Source organism: Equus asinus, unplaced genomic scaffold (genome assembly GCF_041296235.1).
Source record: "Equus asinus isolate D_3611 breed Donkey unplaced genomic scaffold, EquAss-T2T_v2 contig_3, whole genome shotgun sequence".
Lineage (NCBI taxonomy): Eukaryota > Metazoa > Chordata > Mammalia > Perissodactyla > Equidae > Equus > Equus asinus.
In genome coordinates this window covers 501,981-522,072 of record NW_027224960.1, presented here as the reverse complement: position 1 = coordinate 522,072, position 20,092 = coordinate 501,981, and the positions used below count along the sequence as shown (strand labels likewise).

Below are 20,092 nucleotides of genomic sequence, written 5' to 3'. Positions count from 1 at the left end.
CATATTGATTTGCAAGATGATAATCTCATTCTATTAGATCAGCACTGACATATGAAGAGGAATCTGAAGAACTGGTCAGGTTAAAATCATTATGTATGTTATGACATATATAATGTCATATATAAACATTAACTGACATCTAATAGCAGAGCATACCCAGTAAACTTAATAACAATCTATTTTCCTCTTTCATTTCAAACCTCAGTGTTTATAAGGAAAAAAATTTACTGACTTTTCGTAATCTGAAAATCTTCTATTTCCGTGCAGGGAGTAACAGCCAATCCATACCCTCGTTACATCAAAGGCTGACTCACTCTGAAATTGCTTCTATCATCTTTTTACTTCCTATTCTTATGGGATGTACTTTTTGCTCTCATCATGAATGCCTTCTTGGCCTTACCTGTATCTTTCTTTGTGGCTTTATGGTAGTTCTGTGAGATGCGGATCCTAAATTAGTTGTGTTCTTGCTGGCACCCTGGACTCTCCTTGGTTCTGGACTACTGACCCCACACCACACCAAGTTATCAATTGCTATGCTCAGATGGTGGAAGAAGCCACATATCCATGCTGATCCACAGAGCAGAAATCTCTACTTTCTAACCACAAGTGAGCCCTCAATATTATGAGAAAAACACTGAATTATATGGAAATTATCTTATCCCAAACACTGGTTTTATGCTTTTCTTCATTGATTGTGGACCATTTTTTTTTATTTTAAAAGCTCATTTACTGTTTTGCTAGCTTGGGGTATTCGACAAATGGGATTCACTATCCACAGGAAAACCTTTTTTAAAAATGTTATCTACATTTCAATGTGATTTAAGTATAGTTTCCAGATGAAATTAAAGTGTCAGGAAAGAACTACCCAAACAAATGAAATATAAAACCAATCTTAGGAGCTATAATATTAATCTAGCTCCCTTTGCTCCAACTGCCTATATAACAAGCAACTTTCTGATTAATGACAATTTTACCAGGTGTATGAGGTAGAGATTACTTCAGAAAGCCGAATGAATCTTCTCATCAGTGGAAAGTAAAACAAATTAATAAAACTGATCTCAAGCAATCTTGGTTCATATGAATCTGTCCACAAGGGCTGGTCACCTTGGGAACAATGATACAAACCACATGTTTGAACCTCACAGTTGAAGGATCAGCACGTATGATAGCAACAGCACCGAGGTGAGAAGCACAAGGCCTCACTAATTAGTGGACTAGAGCTGTCTTTGGCTTGACCACAGGTGCTGCCCACAGCCCTGAAACAGGCTAGCATCTCACCTTGTTTGAGGATACTTGGGGGAAAAAGCTCAGGTCCTACGGAAGCGAGAAAGGACAGAGGAAAATGGCAAGATTTGAGGTTTCACCAGTGGAAATGGATTGTTATACTGCAACATTTTATTATCTTCTTTACAAGTTGATATATTTAATTACCTTAAGGAAGCAAAATGTGTTAGAGGAAGAACACATTTACAGTCACTCTTTTTCAAATAAAAAAATAAAGAAGCATATACAAATAAATGAAAGAAAATATACTTAAAATTAAGTTGCTCTAAGTCTTTTTAAGAATGAGGCAGAAAAATTAAAGCAAACAAAAAAAAAGAATGAGCACAAAAAAAGTACTACTTACAATTATCTTTTTATTATAAAAGATATTGACTTCACAAATCCTATCATTTTCTTTCTGGATGCCATTTTTAAGCTTTTCTATATCAAAATGAGTATTCAACCACTCTTCCAAAAACTGGGTCATTTCTTTCCTATTACTCAGTACTTGTTGAAATTCCATCTTTACGCTGTGGAAGTCACATTCCGAAAAATCTTTGAGAATTTCCTGTGTGAAAAATAAGCATTGAATCTCCTGAATCTTAGGAAAGTTTTTATCTAAATATCAGACAAATATCATAAAAAGGGGAAAATAACCTTACTGAACTTTCACTTCTAATATTTTGAAGTAAACATAATTCTAATTTATCCTCATTATATTAGAAATATAATTCTAATTTAAATAATAAAATTTTGGCAGTATAGGCTATGTAACAGAGGCACATCTACAAATTCTGCCTTTTGGCATTTTTAAAACCTGTTCGAAACTATGAATCTGTGACAGTGTCTGAAGTGCTTCTGGATGCAGCTTTTCTGTGCATACAGCAGGCCTTGCATGCATACTGGGAACTGCAGGGGCCTCACACTGCTGGGTGAGAGCAGGACACTCCATGTGGGGTTGCTACAATACAAATGTCTGTGACTCCCAGTCACAGATCTAGGAAGTTTTAGAAGGCATTTGGAAACTTATTCTGGCCTTCCAAGAAATCCTACTTGCTGATATTAAGTCTACTTTTCTATATCTGTGTAGTTCTGAAAGGAGGCTAGTCTATGACTTGGCACTCTTTACATCTGGCCAGCTGTCATCCTGCAACCTATTTTTTTTCTCCCCAAAGCCCCAGTAGTACATAGTTGTATATCCTAGTTCTAGGTCCTTCTGGTTCTTCTCTGTGGGACACTGCCACAGCATGGCCTGACGAGCAGTGCCAGGTCCACGCCTAGGATCTGAATCAGCGAACCCCAGGCTGCCAAAGCAGAGCACAGGAACCCACTTGCTACGCCACCAGGCTGGCCCCTCTGCAAGCTGTTTTTAATTTCATAAATGAAAATGACTCTAAGCACATGAAGAGGTACCTTTCTATTTGATAAAAAGACTTAAAATCTAATTAAATCCATTTTAAATAAATCATACCTCAATATGTAGATCCATTTTCTGGCTCAACTGGAGGTCCCCTAATTCTCTGGATGGTACATCATCATCTTGTTGAAGATGCTGCATTTTACTTAGCAGTTCATTTTGCTTTTCCACTTCATCAATAAAAACCATTTCAAGTTTACTGATGGATTCATGTTGTTCTTCCTTTATCTTTGTAACATGGCTTAACACATACTTGCAGGAAAACATGAAACAAATTGGGAAATGAAACTTTTATCACGTTTAGAGGAAGTTCTAAACTCTCAAGACTAAGAGGTGGGGCGGCTTGTCTTGTTTGTCTCTATCCTCTGAGGAGTGAGGAAGAAGGGAAGAACCTCTCTCTATTCCCAAGTTTCTACTCTCAGCGTCTTCGGAGAGTGACTTCCAGACCTCTAGTTTCTTATTTCTGACTTCCTTCTGGAGCTACCTCAGGGATGTCCTACAGTTACCTCAGATTCAATATGTTTATAATGTAACATGATGCCTTTCCCTATAAACCCACCTTTTTCTATTGCCTCCTTTTGGTTAATTATATCACGCAGTTTTCCCAGTGAGATTCATTTCAACATCCTCTCCTGCCTATGTCAGCTGGGTGGCCAACGTGAGTGTGCCCTGCCTCAGGACTTACCTGTCAAGTGTGGCTTAAAGGGGACAAGAATTTGAATGCCCTGGTTCTATGGACCTCATGAATAAGTTCTGGATATCTGATTGTTAGGCTTTTGAAGACTATTAGAGCCTGAGGGGCAATCTACCTAGGTAGGGAAGATACCGCTTCCTACTTCCTCAACTTCCACCATTCCTTAACAATTTACAATCTGGCCTCTTTCCTAACCACTCAACTAAAACTGCTCTGACAAAGGTCACCAGTAAGCTCTATTGTCAACAATTGAGGGGATCTCTTCATTCATGTTCTGGCTGTCTGAAGCATCTGACACTCTTGACCACTTCATCTTTGACACACTCTCCACCACTGACTTGACCAATGGCACTTTTGCTCAGTTCTCTCTTATCTCTCTGACTTTTCCAACCTCAAACTCATGTGTTGCTCTCTTTTCTGCTACTGCCTCTTGAGAACTGATCTTTTCCAGAGTTCTCTTTTATCTTCACTCTATTATGCTTCTGGGTGGCCTCATTCACACCTGTTGTACTATCTATCACCAAATGCTGATGGATCCCACATCTTTATCTGTGGTCCTGATTTTTCTCCTGACAAACCTCAGATTCACAACTAAAAGCCTACTTGGTTTCTCTTCCTGGATGTTCCATTATAGGTATTTCTATCTCAAAACATCTCAAATTAAACACCAGATCTCTCCTCCTGCCTCACCTGCCTTCTCCCTTTCGTTTTTTCTTTCTATCAGTTAATGGCACCACTATCCACAAACCCGGCTAAGCCCAAATCCTGGGGCTCAGTCTGAACTTCCCTCCCCTCCCTCCACTGTCAAGCACATGGACCTACTATTGTAAACTGCCAAATATTTCTTTAACTTCTTTCATCCTTTCCATCCCTATGAATCCTTCCCCCATAGTACTGTCACCCATCACATCTCATCAGGACAATTGTAACTGCCTCTTGTCTCTTCTTTCTGCCACCAGGCTTATCATCCCCTGCAGACTCATTTCTTCTTTGTCTGTAGTGAAGTCTCTACAATGGCAACCTGATCACATTACTGCCACCACTTAAAATAACTGTCCAGTGACCCCTCCTCATCTCTAAAATGAACTCTAAGCTTTACTGCTTGAGCCCAGCTTCCAGTCCAGTCTTGTCTTCAACTTGTTCTCCAGGACATTGTCCACTACTGCACTTCTCACCTGTTCAAATGTCTGCCTCACCCACTGGACTAGGAGAGATTTAGCGGTTGCTCATCTCTGTCTCCCCAGCACCCTGACACATTGTTAAGGCCAAAGGCAGAGCTCAGGTTTTGTTGAATGAGCAGGTCCTAGATGCACTGAGGATCCTGCACATGCTATTCTCAGACCCATGCCATCTTTAATTCAGTAGCAAATGTACTAATTAGCAAATACACCAACTCCCAAAGCAGGACTTAAATATACTGGTTTGTAACTGAAATTAATGGCAATATTTACAAAGATATTACTAAAACAGGTGGTACCTTGAGTTTCTTCATGACTCTGTGGAACTCCATGGAACATCTCTGGTTGACAGTGAGAAGTTTCTGAATCTGTCTGGTTTGTGGATGTGGAAGTGAGAGGTTTGCTTTTACTCTAATTGAAAGCTCTCTTTGGGTTTCAATTTCCCTCTCCAAGTCAAGACAGAGTCCATTTAAGCACTCATAATGACTATCCATCTCTGTGTATCTCTTCAGAAGCTCCTAAAGGCAGTGAGAATTCATTCAATTTAATAATTCATTCTACTTTAACAATAAGTAGTCCTAGCTCTGGAATTGTAACAAAATTTATGCTTTAACACTTTCTATAGGGCAGAAATAAATTGAGACTTTTGTGTATAAAAAACAAAGAGAAAATGTTATTGTCGATTTTGGATTATAGAAATAATTATAATCATTGTGGAAATTTAAGAAGTTTAAACTGTAGGGGAGGAAGATATTTCCTCTACACGCTCTAGGTCCTTCTGGCTGGACAGCGAATTAAATTCACATGAGACAGAATAACAGGAGAAAATTAAACAAAGCTTTATAACATGTATACATGGGAGAGACCCAGGAAAACTGAGCAACTCACCAAAATGGTGGAAGCTCTCACCTTAAATATCATCTTCAGCTAAAGACAAAGGAGGATGTTGTGGGTAGGGGGAGTCAGTATGGGAGGTTACCAGACAAGTACAGTAAACAAGAGTAAGGTTATTATGCAGATTTAAGTCCTTGCCTTCCGCATTGATAAGAGTTTCTAGAGGTAAGGTCATCCCCCTTCTTCCTGGTACAGAGAGGGAGACATCTTTACAGATGGAGATTTCCCTTACAAATGGAAATGTCTCTTACAAAGGGTAACTTCTACTTTTCAGAGTTTCTCTCATGTCTGCAGTTTTTGAAAGTAACCAGCCCAAAATAATCTTCATGCCAAAGAGATATATCTTGGGGTGGCCAATTCTAATCCTCTATAAAACAGCTATAACAAAGAAAACCAGAAACAACCATTGTTATCATTTTGATACATTTTCTTTTAGTCTTCTAAACATCCATGATTTGAATGAACATTTACAAAGTTGGAAGAGAAATTTGCATGAATTCAATCTAGTATGTATTGTAGCTCAAGGCTGAATGCTAGCTTCTGTTGACAATAGGTGGTGTGAGTGAGCAGATAAAACTGATGAGGATCAAGGATGCCTCAGGGAGAAAAGCCCAAGGCTTCCTGGCCTACATACCAATCTATATCATCCTCACAGAAGCATGGGACATCCTGACCTCATTCAATCTGATTCTTACCCAAAGTTATAAGACCACCTGATAACCAGACTCCACCTGCACTGATACTTTTTTTACCTAATTTTTCCTTTGTCTTGTAAAGAAGCAACTCACATACTTATGCCTTATAAATTTAGCCCTACCCTCAACCCATGTTTGCAGCTCTTCACTGCCCATAGGTCCTGTCCCCATGCTACTCCATGCTACTTCCTGAATAAAAGAGCACTACTGCCAGACCTTGAGAGTCCAAGAAATGTTTCTTTCGACTCCTCAGCTCACTGAGCCAGCATCAAAACGAGTGACAACAAATCACATGACCTACGTTCTATTATCTGCCTAGAATCTGAGATTTCTCACCTTTTATCAGAGTTAGAGTTCAGGTTCTAGCCCTGTCACTTCCTGACTGGGGAAATCCTTGAGCCATTCTCCCAACTACAAAATGAAGACTACAATAATTTCCACAAAGTTTTCTAGGGAATTAAGTAAAATGTTAGATAATATCTAAATATAACCTATAAAATACATACAGACACTATAAATTAAAGGAAATAAAATTACATTTGTAGAAATGCTTCTATACCCAAGTTTTAAACTTAGACTTGGTTTCAAATCCTAATTTTACCAATTTACCAGCTGTGTGACCTTGGGCAATGACTAAACTTCCTCCTGGGCCTCAATTTCTTTGTTTATAAATGGAACAATAAACTCTGTCTCATGAGGTAAAGCACCCAGTCTAGTGCCTTGTGTATGGCAGACACCCATTAGGCCTAGGCCCAGCAGCTCAACTTTCTAGAGACCAGACAGGTGACAAGCTGGTCAGGGCACAGGTGGAAGAACACTTTACATTCAATCGGGTATTAACATATTTAGTTCAGGGTGCTAAACAATAGAGTAAGGGGCTTCTGACAATAATGAGCTCTCCTTTTAATAATTTAAGGAAAACCTAGATAGATGTTCATTAATCTGGGATGTTGGAGAGGGGATTCTTGCCTTTGGTCTTAGGAGGAATCACCTTATGGTTGGAGCAGCACTGTCTAGTCATTCATTTGTACTTTTAATAAATACATATTGAAGGCTGACTTCTGTCAGGACTGTGCTAAGTGATGCAGCCATAAACAACACACAGAAGTCTTTAGGGATCTTGTGTTCTAATAGGGGTGACAGTAAATCCTGTTGGCTTTACCCTCACTACATGTTCAGAATCCACACACTTCTCACTGCTTCCACTACTACCTCTCTGGGCCAAGCCATCACCATCTTCGCATGATTACTGAAATTAGTCTTTCAAATAGTCTTCCTGCTATCACTTAATTTTCAACACAACAATCAGAGCTATCCCTTTAAAATGTAAGTCAGACCATGTCTCTCTTGTGGTCAAAACTCTCCAGTGGATCCACATCTCGTTCAGAGTAAAACCCAAAGTCTTTTAAAAGCCCCACAGCCTGCTTCCTCCTGTTAACTCTGACCTCGTTTCTCATTAGCTTTCCCCCTTGTTGATGTTGCTGGAGCCCACTAGGCAGCTTCTGCTTCAGGAGCTCTGTCCTTGCTGTTCTCCCTGCCTGTTCTGCTCTCCACCAGATACCTGTATGTCTCAACCATTGACTCCTTTCAGGTATCTGCTGAAATACCACCTTTCCAGTGAAGCCTCAAAGTCATAAACCCTACTGTTTTTTTTCAAAGATTGGCACCTGAGCTAACATCTGTTGCCAATCTTTTTTATTCTTCTCCCCAAAGCCTCCCCAGTACATAATTGTATATTCTAGTTGTGAGTGCCTCTGGTTTTGCTATGTGGGATGCTGTCTCAGCGTGGCCTGACAAGCGGTGCCATGTCTGTGCCCAGGATCTGAACTGGGGAAACCCTGGGCTGCCGAAGCGGGAGCACAAACTTAACCACTTGGCCCCAGGGCCGGCCCCAAACCCCACTGTTTTGTTTGTGTATGTATGCATGTATGCACACACATATCTGTACTAGATTATGAAGTTTAGAAGAATACTGAGCATTATCTATTCATTCCATAGAGGTGCCTGTGACTCCACAGGCCTTTGGAAGGGCCCCAATATTTATTTGTAATTTGAACAGGGGCACTTACTTTTATCCTAAAGCACTTTTCTCTCAGGCTTTCTGTAAGGTGCTGTTTTCCATCACATAGCAACATTTTTTCATATTTTAATACCTCTTTGATGTTCTGTTGGTCCTGCTTGGATGGAAAGAAATAAACAAGGCTTCAGCTATAACTCCATTCATATATAATGTCTAATCATTTACTTTTTCAATTACACATTGTACATTATTTCAATAATGGAATCAAATATTATACTTGTAACACAAAAAAATGTAAAAAATGGTCAGAAAATGAATAATAGTATCATGAAGTCTTTTAGTGAGTAACCTCAACTCATTGGGGAAAAAAGTGGGAGAACCACATATTTTTTGGAGACAGAATCTGTTCCTGTAACCTTCATAGCTGCAAATTAGGTTTTAGATTTATCTCTGGTTCCTACTCTTCCAGATCTCTGCAGTAGAATAATTATTGCCAACTAAACATGCTAGCATGACTGTCTGTACTGTCCATGGTGCTCCAAGCTCCATTCATATATTCTTCCCAGCACCTTGGACCAGAAAATTCATACCCTGCCTACATTTTGTATTTCTGACTACAAGTACAAAACAAAACATTTTCTCCCATTTGTTTATCTTATTTACTGCAGTACCCAGAAGACTAATTGTTCAATGATTATTGGTTGAATGAATTAAATCTCTTTATAAATTTAGTTAGGGTCCACATAAATATGATTCCCAAGTGTCTGATGTTTCTATTGAGATTGCAAATGATACTGTTTTCCACTTTATTCTTTCTTCACTATTGAAATATGAGAATGAAAAAGATTTTTATAGATTTCATAAACTTTCTTATTGATCTGAAGTTTACATTACTTTTTAGAGGATTCAGTTCAATTTCTTTTTTTGTATTCATCTTGCCTTCTTCCCTTCTAATGTCACTAACAAGAGCCCACGTCTAACCCTATCAGGTAGAGATAGAGAGATGGGCTATTTAATCTTTTGTAAATCGAATCCTTCAACTATTTCTCCATTGAGAATAATGCTATTTCTTGGTTTAAAAACTCTTTTAAAATTTCATTAAAGAAAATAGTCTGCTTATTTAACAAATTTTTTCTTAAAAATAAAGAATTAAAATGGTATTTTCTGAAATAGATTTTAGCTTCTTTTAAAACTGTACTTGCCTGTTTGTGTGAAAAGTTATAGTAATAGTTTTCCCATTATCCTCCGTTTGTAGAAATTTCCCGGAAAAAAAAAGTAAAAACATTGCTACCCTTTTCAAAAAAGCTTGTTTCTTATAAATAGTTACTAGATAGGGGTAGATTCTGAACTCGCTCTAGCTATCATTTCTCTTAAGGTTTCTCTGAATTGGTCTCTTTCCATTTTTGAGAGACTTTTATGCTCCTTAGCTCATCTCTCTCCTCAGCTACAATTCTTATTTCTTCAAGGCTTTCATAAAGTTTCTTAGTCAAGTGTAAGTTATCCATTTCCACATTTTGCATAGATAAATTTTGGGCCTCAAACTGCTTCTTCAATCCTTCCGTTTCATTCATTTTTTAATGAGTTTTACTGACATCTTCTTTCACTTTAAGAAGTTGAAGCTCTTTTTTCTGAAGTTCTCGGATCTTGAGATAATTATAAAACAAGTTAGAATGCAAACAGAACTCCTTCAAGGACGGAAAATAGTCTATTTGTTACATACAAGCACATATCTATGTCTATATATCTATTTCTATCTCCTTGCTGAGTCTACAAATAATTTTGGACACAACTACTCCCAAAAGAATAAAACAACAATACCTTTTCCTGTAATTCATCTTTTGCCTTATTTAAATCCTTTTGAATATTTGAAATCTGGGTTGTCTTTTCTGAAACTCTCTCTCTGAATTTATCAATAGTTTCCTGGTGTTCTTTCAAATGCATACGAGCAATTTTCAGTTCTTGTTGTGTTTCCAGATCCTTTATTATTAGAAGAAATTGAGAAATATGATAATATAAAGGCACATTATCTTTTCTTAATGATGAACTAGTTAAAGTAAAAAAATGCATTCTCACAGTTAAAAACCACCAACACACCACCCCCAAATCAGAACAGTATGGAAGGATAGAGAGTACAGACCCTGTCCCTCACCTCGCCCATCCTAGTCCTGCTCCTTGTTGAACTGGCTGCTTGCTCTTCTCCTTTCAGACCCCTTGGACACCCTTCTAGATCAACGTCACAGAAAAAGTGTCCCATTCTTATGCTTAGTGTTCCCTTATACAGACAAACCCCACTTAGCCAGTGCCTTATGGCGGACACTTGGATTGCTTTTAGCTTTTGTTTACCACAAACAATGCTGCAGTGAATGCTGTTGTATTTCTGCCCAAATGTGTGAATATATTGGTTGGATAAATTCCTAGGAATGGAATTGCTGTAACAAACGTATATGCTGATAAATTTTTAATAAGATATTGTCAAACTGTCTCCCTAAAAGGCTATAACATTTACTTTTTCACCAACAGTATCATTTATTTAAAAGAGAAGGAAGCTTCTTGTATTAAAAATATGTGTGCTGGACAGGAAGAAAGAGTATAACTCACTCTAGCTATGGTTTCTTGTAGGTTTGCCTTCAGTTGGTCTCTCTCCAGTTTGAGTGCCTCTTCCACTTTTCTTAGATTATCTCTTTCTTTCATTACAGATTTCATTTCTTCAAGATTTTCATGAAGTTTCTGAGCCAAGTTTAAGTTTTCCGTTTCTATTTTATCCAGAGTTAAACTTTGGGCCTTGAATTGTTTCTTCAATCGCTCTATCTCGGACATTTTTTTCTGTGTCTCACTGACATCTTCTTTTAACTTAAAAAGCTGATGTTCATTTGCCTTAAGTTCTTGGATCTTATCAAGATAATCATAAAATAACATGTCAGGATACAGATGGTTTTTAAGACAAGTATAAAGAATAGTTTCTAAATTGATTAAGACAATAGGCTTCTAATGTCACTCATTAATATTCTGCATAATTCCACACAGAATTTATTTTCTTTTGAGATTATATACGTAAGTGTATATATAATATACACACAAGTGTGTACATATGTACATATACACACAAGTGTACATATATATACATATATATACTTGTGCATATATACACATGTATATAGATGCACTCATGTACATATACACATAAGTGCACTAATCTTAAGTGTATAGTTCAATTATTCTTGACATATGTTTACATCTATGTAATAACAACCCAGATTAAAATATAGAACATTTCTAGCACCCCAAAAAGTTCCTGTGTGCCCCCTTACTACAGCCAACCACTATCATGACCTTGGTCATCTTAGGTGACTTTGCCTGTTTTTGAACTTATAAACCACAAGGTGTAAATCCATTCTCCCAGTGAAAGGCATCTGAGTTGTTTTCAGTTTTTCACTATTATGATTAGAGCTGCTATGAACATTCTTGTACATATCTTTATGTGGAAGTATGCGTTCTTTTCTCTCAGGTACATACCTATAATCGCTGGGCCACAGGCATGTACATGTTCAGTGTCAGTAAACACTGCCAACGTGTCTTCCAATGTGGCTAAACTATTTCATATCCCCAGAGGATTATAGGCACAAATAAGTCAGACAGCCAATCAAATAACCCTCCCCTCCCCCCATACCTTTTCTTGTAATTTAGTGTTTGAATTTTCTAAATCCATCTGCATATTTGATATTTCATCTGTCTTCTCAGAAACAATCCCTCTGAGTTTATCAATAATTTCCTGGTGCTCCTTCAGATGCATGTGAGCAATTCTTAGTTCCTCTTGTTTTTCCAGATTCTTCATCATTAGAGAAATTTTGAGAACAGTGACATATCTTAATGTTAAAATGTTAGTATTTTTTTAATGAAAATAACATATTTTCTTAGTAAAAATAATAAAACTATTACTTCTTACTCTGTATTTTTGTTGTTAGAAAGTGATAAGCTTTTCCTCCCTGTCCCCACCTCCCACAGCCTGCTTCCACTTTCCAGAGGCAAACATGTTATATGTGCACTATTCTACAGCTTGCTTTTCCTCCTAAGAGTCATTCTGGGCTTTCCATATTAGGACGGTCAAATCTATTCCATTCTTTTATTAGGTGTTGCATAGTATTCTGACATATTGCTCTTGTTTACCCAGTTTCCTTCTGATGGACATTCAGATTGTATCCCATTTTTTATTACAAATTGCTACAATGAACAACACTGTGGTGTATATATGTGTATGTATATATATATTTCTTTATCTTAACAATTGATTAAGTATACATGTAGGATAAAGTCTATGAAGAAAATATTGCTTACAGAATTTACAATTTTCAAGAACAATACCAAGTTACGTGCCTAAAAGTTTCTATCAGTTCACTCACACCAGCAGCACCATCATGTGAAAGCAGGGCTCACTGCTGTCAGCAAAGCCCACGCTTCCTCACGAGGGAGGGAAGGAGTATCGCTTACTGTAGCTTCCGTCTCTCGCAGGCTTTCCCTGAGCTGCTCTCGCTCCGTTCTGAGGGTTTCCTCCACTCTTCTGAGGCCATCTCTTTCCTTAGCAACAAGTTTTATTTCTTCAAGGTTCTCAAGATGTTTCTGAGTCAATTTGAACTTCTCTGTTTCTATAGTTTCCAGAGTTGAATTCTGGGCCTCTAATTGCTTCTTCAATTGCTCTGTTTGATGCATATTTTCCTTGAGATCATTTTTTGCCTTAAGAAGTTGATGTTCTTTCTCCTGAAGTTCTTGGATCTTGAGATAAGCATACAATAAATTATGATATAGATAGATTTGATAAAAAGCTAAATAATAGTTTCTAAATTAATAGGCAAATCTTTACTTGTCTCCAATTTTAGGCTAACTCATATCTTGTTTCTTTACACAAAAGACCTGATTCAAACTCTCAGCTACTCAGATAACAACTTTAAAAAAATACCTGTGCTTTTAAGGCAGTATTTGTGTTTTCTAAATGTATTTGCATATTTAATATTTCATCTGTCTTCTCTGAAACAACTTCTCTGAGTTTATCAATAGTTTCTTGGTGTTCTTTCAGATGCATGTGAGCAATTTTGAGTTCTTCTTGTTTTTCCAGGTCCTTTATTTTAGAGACAGAAAAACAGTACATTCAGAGTAATACAATTCAAACAGTATGTAGAAAGCTACAGGGTAAGAAGATTACCCTCCCTCCCTACTCCTCCCAGTCCTTATCCTCTAAGTTACTTTTAGGAGTCAATACATGCTAAATACACCACTCCACAACTCACCCTTGTCCCCAACAGGATGCTGCCAGATCAGTGCCGTGCTGCACCGCACCCTCTATCTGTTCCCGGATTCTACGGTCCAAATGTGCTGCACTATTTAATTAGGTTGCTACTAATGCACAGTTAGAATTTTTCCTATTTTTTTGTTAGCTTTATTTTGTTATTGCAACTTGCTGCCATGACTATCCTTCTACAAATATCCTTGACAATTGTGCTAATGTGTGCAGGATAAATAGCTACAACTGTACTTTTTGGGTCAACGAATAAACTCACAGAAATATTTGGAAGATATTACCAAATGTGCCCCCTCCAGCTTTCCCCAACGTTGGACCAATTTTACACTCCCACCAACCCTACTGCCCACGGCTCTTGTAGGACAAAATGTCCTATTTACTATATGGGGAAAGATGGTAACTCACTCTGGTTATGGTCTCTCTGAGGTTTTCCTTGAGCTGGTCTCTCTCTACTTTGAGGGTCTCCTCCACACTCCTAAGGTCATCTCTTTCTTTTGTAACACATCTCATTTCTTCAAGGTTTTCTTGGAGTCTCTGAGTTAACCTTACGTTCTCCATTTCTATATTTTCCAGAGTTGACTTTTGAGCCTCAGATTGCTTCTTCAAGTATTCCATTTCACACATTTTTTCCTGAATCTCACTGACAACTTTCATCTTAAGAAGCTGATATTCTTCTTCCTGAAGTTCTTGAATCTGAGAAAATCATAAAACAAGTTAGGACACAGGCAGAGATCTTTAGGAAAAAGACAATTGTTACTACATTAAGGTAATCACTTTTGAGGCCGCCCCCATGGCTGAGTGGGTAAGTTTGCATGCTCTGCTTCGGCAGCCCAGGGTTGCAGCAGTTCGGATCCTGGGCCCAGACATGGCACCACTCACCAAGCCATGCTGAGGTGGTGTCCCACAGAGCACAACCAGAAGGACCTACTACAACTAGAATATACAACGGTGTACTGGGGGGCTTTGGGGAGAAGGAGGAGGGAAAAAAAAAGGAAAGAAGATTGACAATAGATGTTAGCTCAGGTGCCAATCTTTAAAAAAAAAAAAAAAGGTAATCACTTTTACATTTTAGTCCACTGTATGTACTGTTTTCTTCCACAGGGATCTGAGGTACACTACAATCAGACATCATTCCCCAACTTAACAAAACAAGACCTACCTTTTCCTGTAATTCAGCATCTGAATTTTCTAAATCTCTCTGAATATTTGCTCCTTGATCTGTCTTCTCTGAAACATTCCTTGTACTAATGGTTTCTTGGTACTCCTTCAGAAGAACATAAGTAATTTTCAGTTCCTCTTTCATTTTTTGTCCCTTTATCATCAGAAGAAAATTAGTAAAACTTAATAGTGAACATCTTTGTCAGCACCTTAACCCCATTTTTATATCCAAAAAACGTTAGAAGAAGGAAACTTACTTCAGCTACAATTTCTTTAATGTTTTCTTTGAGTTGGTCTCTCTCCATTTGAAGGGCCTCTTGTACCCTTTTCAGTTCATCCCTTTCCTTCATTATAACTTTTATTTCTTCTTGACTTTCCTGAAGTCTCTCAGTCAACTCAAGCCTCTCGCCTTCTATACTTCGTAGGGACAACTCTTCAGCTTTGAGTTGCTCCTTTAATTGTTCCAGTTCACTCATTTTTTCCTGAGTCTCACTGTTTTCTTCGATGCTAATAAACTGTTCCTGTTCCTCATGAAACTCTTGGATCTTAAAATAATGATAAAATAAGTTAAGTAGCCAAAATACACACATACATAAAACATGTGTGTTTATGTGTGTGTGTGTGTGTGTGTGTGTCTGTGTGTATATAATATATATATTTTTTTGGGGGGGTAGATTAGCCCTGAGCTAACATCTGCCACCAATCCTCCTCTTTTTGCTGAGGAACACTGGCCCTGAGCTAACATCCATGCCCATCTTCCTCTACTTTATATGTGGGACACATGCCACAGAACATAACCGCTGAACCACCAGGCTGGCCTCTGTATGCATATATATATATTTTTTTTTAAAGGAAAAAACCCAGGATGCTTTCCACAACAATTGAGAATGTACACAGTAACCTGTGCAATTCAGTTAGGTACCTTCCTCAGGTTTTCTCCCACTGTTCCTTCACCCCCAATTTACCTTTTTCTGTAATTCTTCATTGTTTGTTTCTAATTCCTTTTGAGAGGTCGACAGTTCGGTTCCTCTCTCTGAAAGATTCTCTCTCAGCTTAGCAATAGTTTCCTCCTGTTCTTTCAGGTGACCACGAGCAAATCCAAGTTCCTCTTCACTTTCTAGGTGCTTTATTATTAAAGGAAATTGTAAGAAATGTATAGAAACACTATAACCACGACATTTTAACTCCTTTTTCCAAAGGTTTAGTTTTTAGGAAAATATTTGCTCCCAAACTATTTAAAAACCACACACATGGGGAAAAGGGTGAGACTTACTTTAGCCATTATTTCTCTGTTTCCTTTGAGTTGGTCACTTTCTGACAGAATAACTTCTTGCAGCCTCTGTTGGTCATCTCTCTCCTTGGCTACAGAGTTCATGTCATCGCGACTGTCCTGAAGTCTCTCAGACCACCTGAGCTTTTCCACCTCTGTTCTTAGTAGTGCTGACTCTCGGGCTTGGAGTTGCTCCTTCAATTGCTCCATCTCACTCACTATTTTCTTAGTCTCATTGTCTTCTTCTTTCATATTGCAGGACTCTTCTTGTTTGTCTTGAGCCTCTTGGATCTTAAGAGAATCACAACACAATTGATATCCAAAGATACTTTATTTTATTTTAGAGGAAAAGAAATCAGGATATTTTCTAAAACAATTAAGTCAGGATTCAATGGCTCATTTATAGAGCAATCTTTCTACTCTTCCATCATTCAGATATTTAACATTTATTTATTGAGGGCTCACTGTGTTATCAGTACCCTACTAGAGGCTGGAGATAAAATAGTAAATGAGACTTATACGATCTCTGCTTTTTTGAGACTTATACTTTAGGGAGAAAGACATTATGCCAAATCTTACCAAACAGATGTGCTGGGTTCTCCCAGGGTATTAAGAACAAACCTAACCCACTGTGAGTGGTGAGGAAGGACTTCCTAGGGGATGGAAATCTTCAGCTGAGATCTGAAGGATGAGAGCCATGGTTAGGCAAAGGAGGGTATGGAAATACTGCACGTAGGGAGACCAGAACATGTGAAAGCCATGAGATGAGGAAGAGCAGTAGACTGGAGTTGCAGGAATCTGAGCAGGAGGAGAGGGAGCTGAAATAAGGCCAGAGACCAGCCAGGTCTGTGATCCAGGGCCTCACAGGCCATATGAGGGATTCTGGTCTTCGTTTCAAGAGTAACAATAAGCTATTAAACGGCTTTAAGAAGAAAAGATCACTTGGGTTCCGAATGGGGAATGAATTAGAGAAGAATAAGAATGAATGTGGGGAACCAGTTAGGAGGAGATTGCAGAAAGCCAGGGAAAGAAAGAATAGTGGCTCAGATTCGGGTGTTGGCCATGTGGAGAGGAAAGAGGATTTCACACAAACACACCTTAAAATCAACAAGGTTTGGTCTTGGATTAGAGAGTGAGCAAGGAGGAACGGACACTAGTAGGGATGACAGCCAGACTTCTGACTGAAGCCTTGAGGAAGAAGGTAGCGCTTTACGAGATGTGGAGGAATAGATTTAAAGAAGGGTTGAAAATAGCTTTGTTCGCTTTATCCTTTCCTATAATTTAGCCTTGCTTTTTCTAAAAAATTTTGAATATTTAAGAAAATAGCTGTCTTCTCTGAAACATTTTCTCTCAGTTTCAATAGTTTCTTAGCATTTATGAGCAATTTTTAGTTGCTTTGTTTCCAATCACTTCATAATTAAGAGACATTTAAACAAAATTGGTAGTAACATAACTATAACACAAATGCCCCCTTTCCCAAAGACTTGATTCTTATAAAACACTTAAATAGGAGGAAAGGATGAAACTTACTTTAGCCAAAGCTTCTCTAAAGTCTTCTTTCAGCTGTTCCTGTTCAACTTGAAGAGCTTCTTTTACCATTTTAAGGTTATCTCTTTCCTCAGTTAGAGATTTTATTTCTTCAGGACTTTTGACGAGTTTCTCAGTCAGCCTGAGCCTTTCCGTTTCCGTGCTTGCCAGTGTTGTTGAATCCTTGGTTTTGGACTCATCTTTCACTAGCTTCAGTTCATCCATCGTTTCCTGAGTATCACTGACTTCTTCCACATTAAGAAGTAGCTCCTGTTCCTCATGAAGCACTGGGATCTTTTGAGATTCATAAAATACCAAAGTTATTATCTGGAGAGTATTATCATAACTTTTCTTTCCAGAGCAATGAAAGTGATCTTGAACCCTCATGGCCTATTACAATTACAAACTCCTATTTATTCATTTTCCTTTGATTCCTACTAAAGCTACTCATGACTGTTCTGCCAGTCATATTGTCATAGTTTTCTTTTTCTCCAGCTTACATCCAAAGTGAACTAATCCTTGCACTTTCCCAACAAATTGTTAATTCGGTCAGTTGCATGCTTCTCCATTTTTCTATACTAGTTTCCAAATGCTACAGGAGAAAAAAAGTCATAGTTGAACAGATTATATACCAATAAATGACTGGTTCTCATTCTCAAATGAGCTCCAATGCTACTTCTCAATTTTTTTATGCATAGATTGGTTCCCCTTTCCCATGATCATTAGTGATACCACATAAGTTTGCATGTCATATTTCTGCATTTAACATACTGGAATTGAAGGATTTTTTTTACTAGGGGAGAAAGAACAATGTCTTATTCAGAGCCATAGTCTCAATGTCTGGCACATAGGCTTTTAACAGGTTGGTCCAGTTATCCCAGTGTTTCATTTTCTCCATAGTATTTGTCATCATCTCAAGTGATCTCATTCAGTTGGTTGCTTATTTATCAGTTACCTCTTTCCACTACAGAGTAAGCTCCATGATCACAGAGATTTTGTCCACCTTGTTGCCATTTTACTTGTATAACCCAGGGATGTGTCTGCCACAGCAGATACTCAACAAATAATATCCAGTAAATCAATAAACCAGACTTCAGTCACTACTTACTGCTTATCTTTCCTTCAAAGGAGAAAGAAAGGAAGAAAAGACAAACCTCTTCTTCTAATTCAGTACTGGATTTTTCCAGGTTCTTCTGAATATTTATTATTTGAGCTGTCTTCTCAGAAACATTTCTTCTTAGTTCATCAATAGTTTCTTGGTGTTCTTTTAGATGCATGTGAGCAATTTTGAGTTCTTCTTTTGTTTCCAGACCCTTTATTAGCATGTGAAGTTTAAAGAATATTTTAACAACATCATCTCAACACTGCCCCCCTTCCCAATTGGCTCAGTTTTAAGGAAACACAACAGATGAAGAAAAGGGTCTAACTGACCTTAACTTCAATTCTTCTTATGTATTCTTTAAGTTTCTCTCTCTCTACTTCAAAGGACTCTTGTAATTTCTGTAGATCATTTCTTTCTTTGGTTATGGATTTTATGTCCTCATAATTTTCACGGAGTTTCTGAGCCAACTCTAGCCTCTCCATTTTCATACGTTCCAACGTTAATTCTCGGTTCCTTAATTCATTCTTTATATTCTCCACGTCATTCATCTTTTCCTGCATCTTACTCATCTCTTCTTGTACACTAAGAAGTTGTTGCTGTTTTTCTTGGAGTTGTTGGCTCTTAAGAAATAAAGTTTTTATTATTACCATTTTGCCATATTATCTTAAAATTCTTATGTAAAATGTACTTTGCCAAACTGAGAGAATCATTATCACAGCTCTGCACACTACCCTAGTGGAAACAGACAAGCAGCACTGAAAGTAAAGCAGCTTCTAGGCATAGTGTCTGTACTGGGCTGAAGAGGGTCCCACCCAAAATTCAAGTCTACCCAGAACCTCAATGTGATCCGATTTGGAAAGAGGGTTTTTGCAGATGTAATTAGTTAAGGATTGAGAAGATACCCTACTGGACTAGGGTTGGGCCCTAAATCCAATGAGAATGTCCTCATAAGAGACGGGAAAGGACGCACAGAGACACAGAGAAGATCCTGTGAAGATGGAGACAGAGATTGAAGTGATGCAGCTACAGAACAAGGACTATCGAAGACAGCGGGAGCCAAGGATAGCACGAGGCAAGGAAGGACTCTTCTCTAGAGCCTTCAGAAGAAGCATGGTCCTCCGACACCATGATTTTGGAATTCGAGAATCTAGAAATGTGACAGAATAAATTTCCATTGTTTTTATGCCAGCAAGTTTATGATAATTTGACACAGAAGTCCTAAGAAACTAACATAGTGTCACTTGGTTAATCAAGGAGGCAAAGTAAAAATGCGAAAAATTTAAAAAGAAAAGAGACTGACTAAATATATAGATGTACCTGGCAAATAAACTGTAATTCCTCATCTCTTAAAACCTTTTTGGATAATTTATTTTTAGTTCCAATAAGGTCTTTAGGGGATGGCCCACACAAACACTGAGGCATTAACTTTTACATAAGCCTATTGATATCACCTCTTTGGGAGGAGTATGAAATAGACAGGAGGTTTTAGTAAATTCAATTAGGTTATAGTGAAAGGGATGAGAATTAAGAGAACATATATTAGGAAAAAAACATTCCACAGAAGCACAATGGAAACACTACGCT

The 20,092-nt window shown here is 37.9% G+C and overlaps 1 pseudogene; it reads right to left on the bottom strand.

Annotated features, from left to right (window-relative positions):
- The window catches only part of LOC139043584 (centromere-associated protein E-like), an 85,004-nt pseudogene that overhangs the window by 17,027 nt on the left and 47,885 nt on the right, over positions 1–20,092 (bottom strand).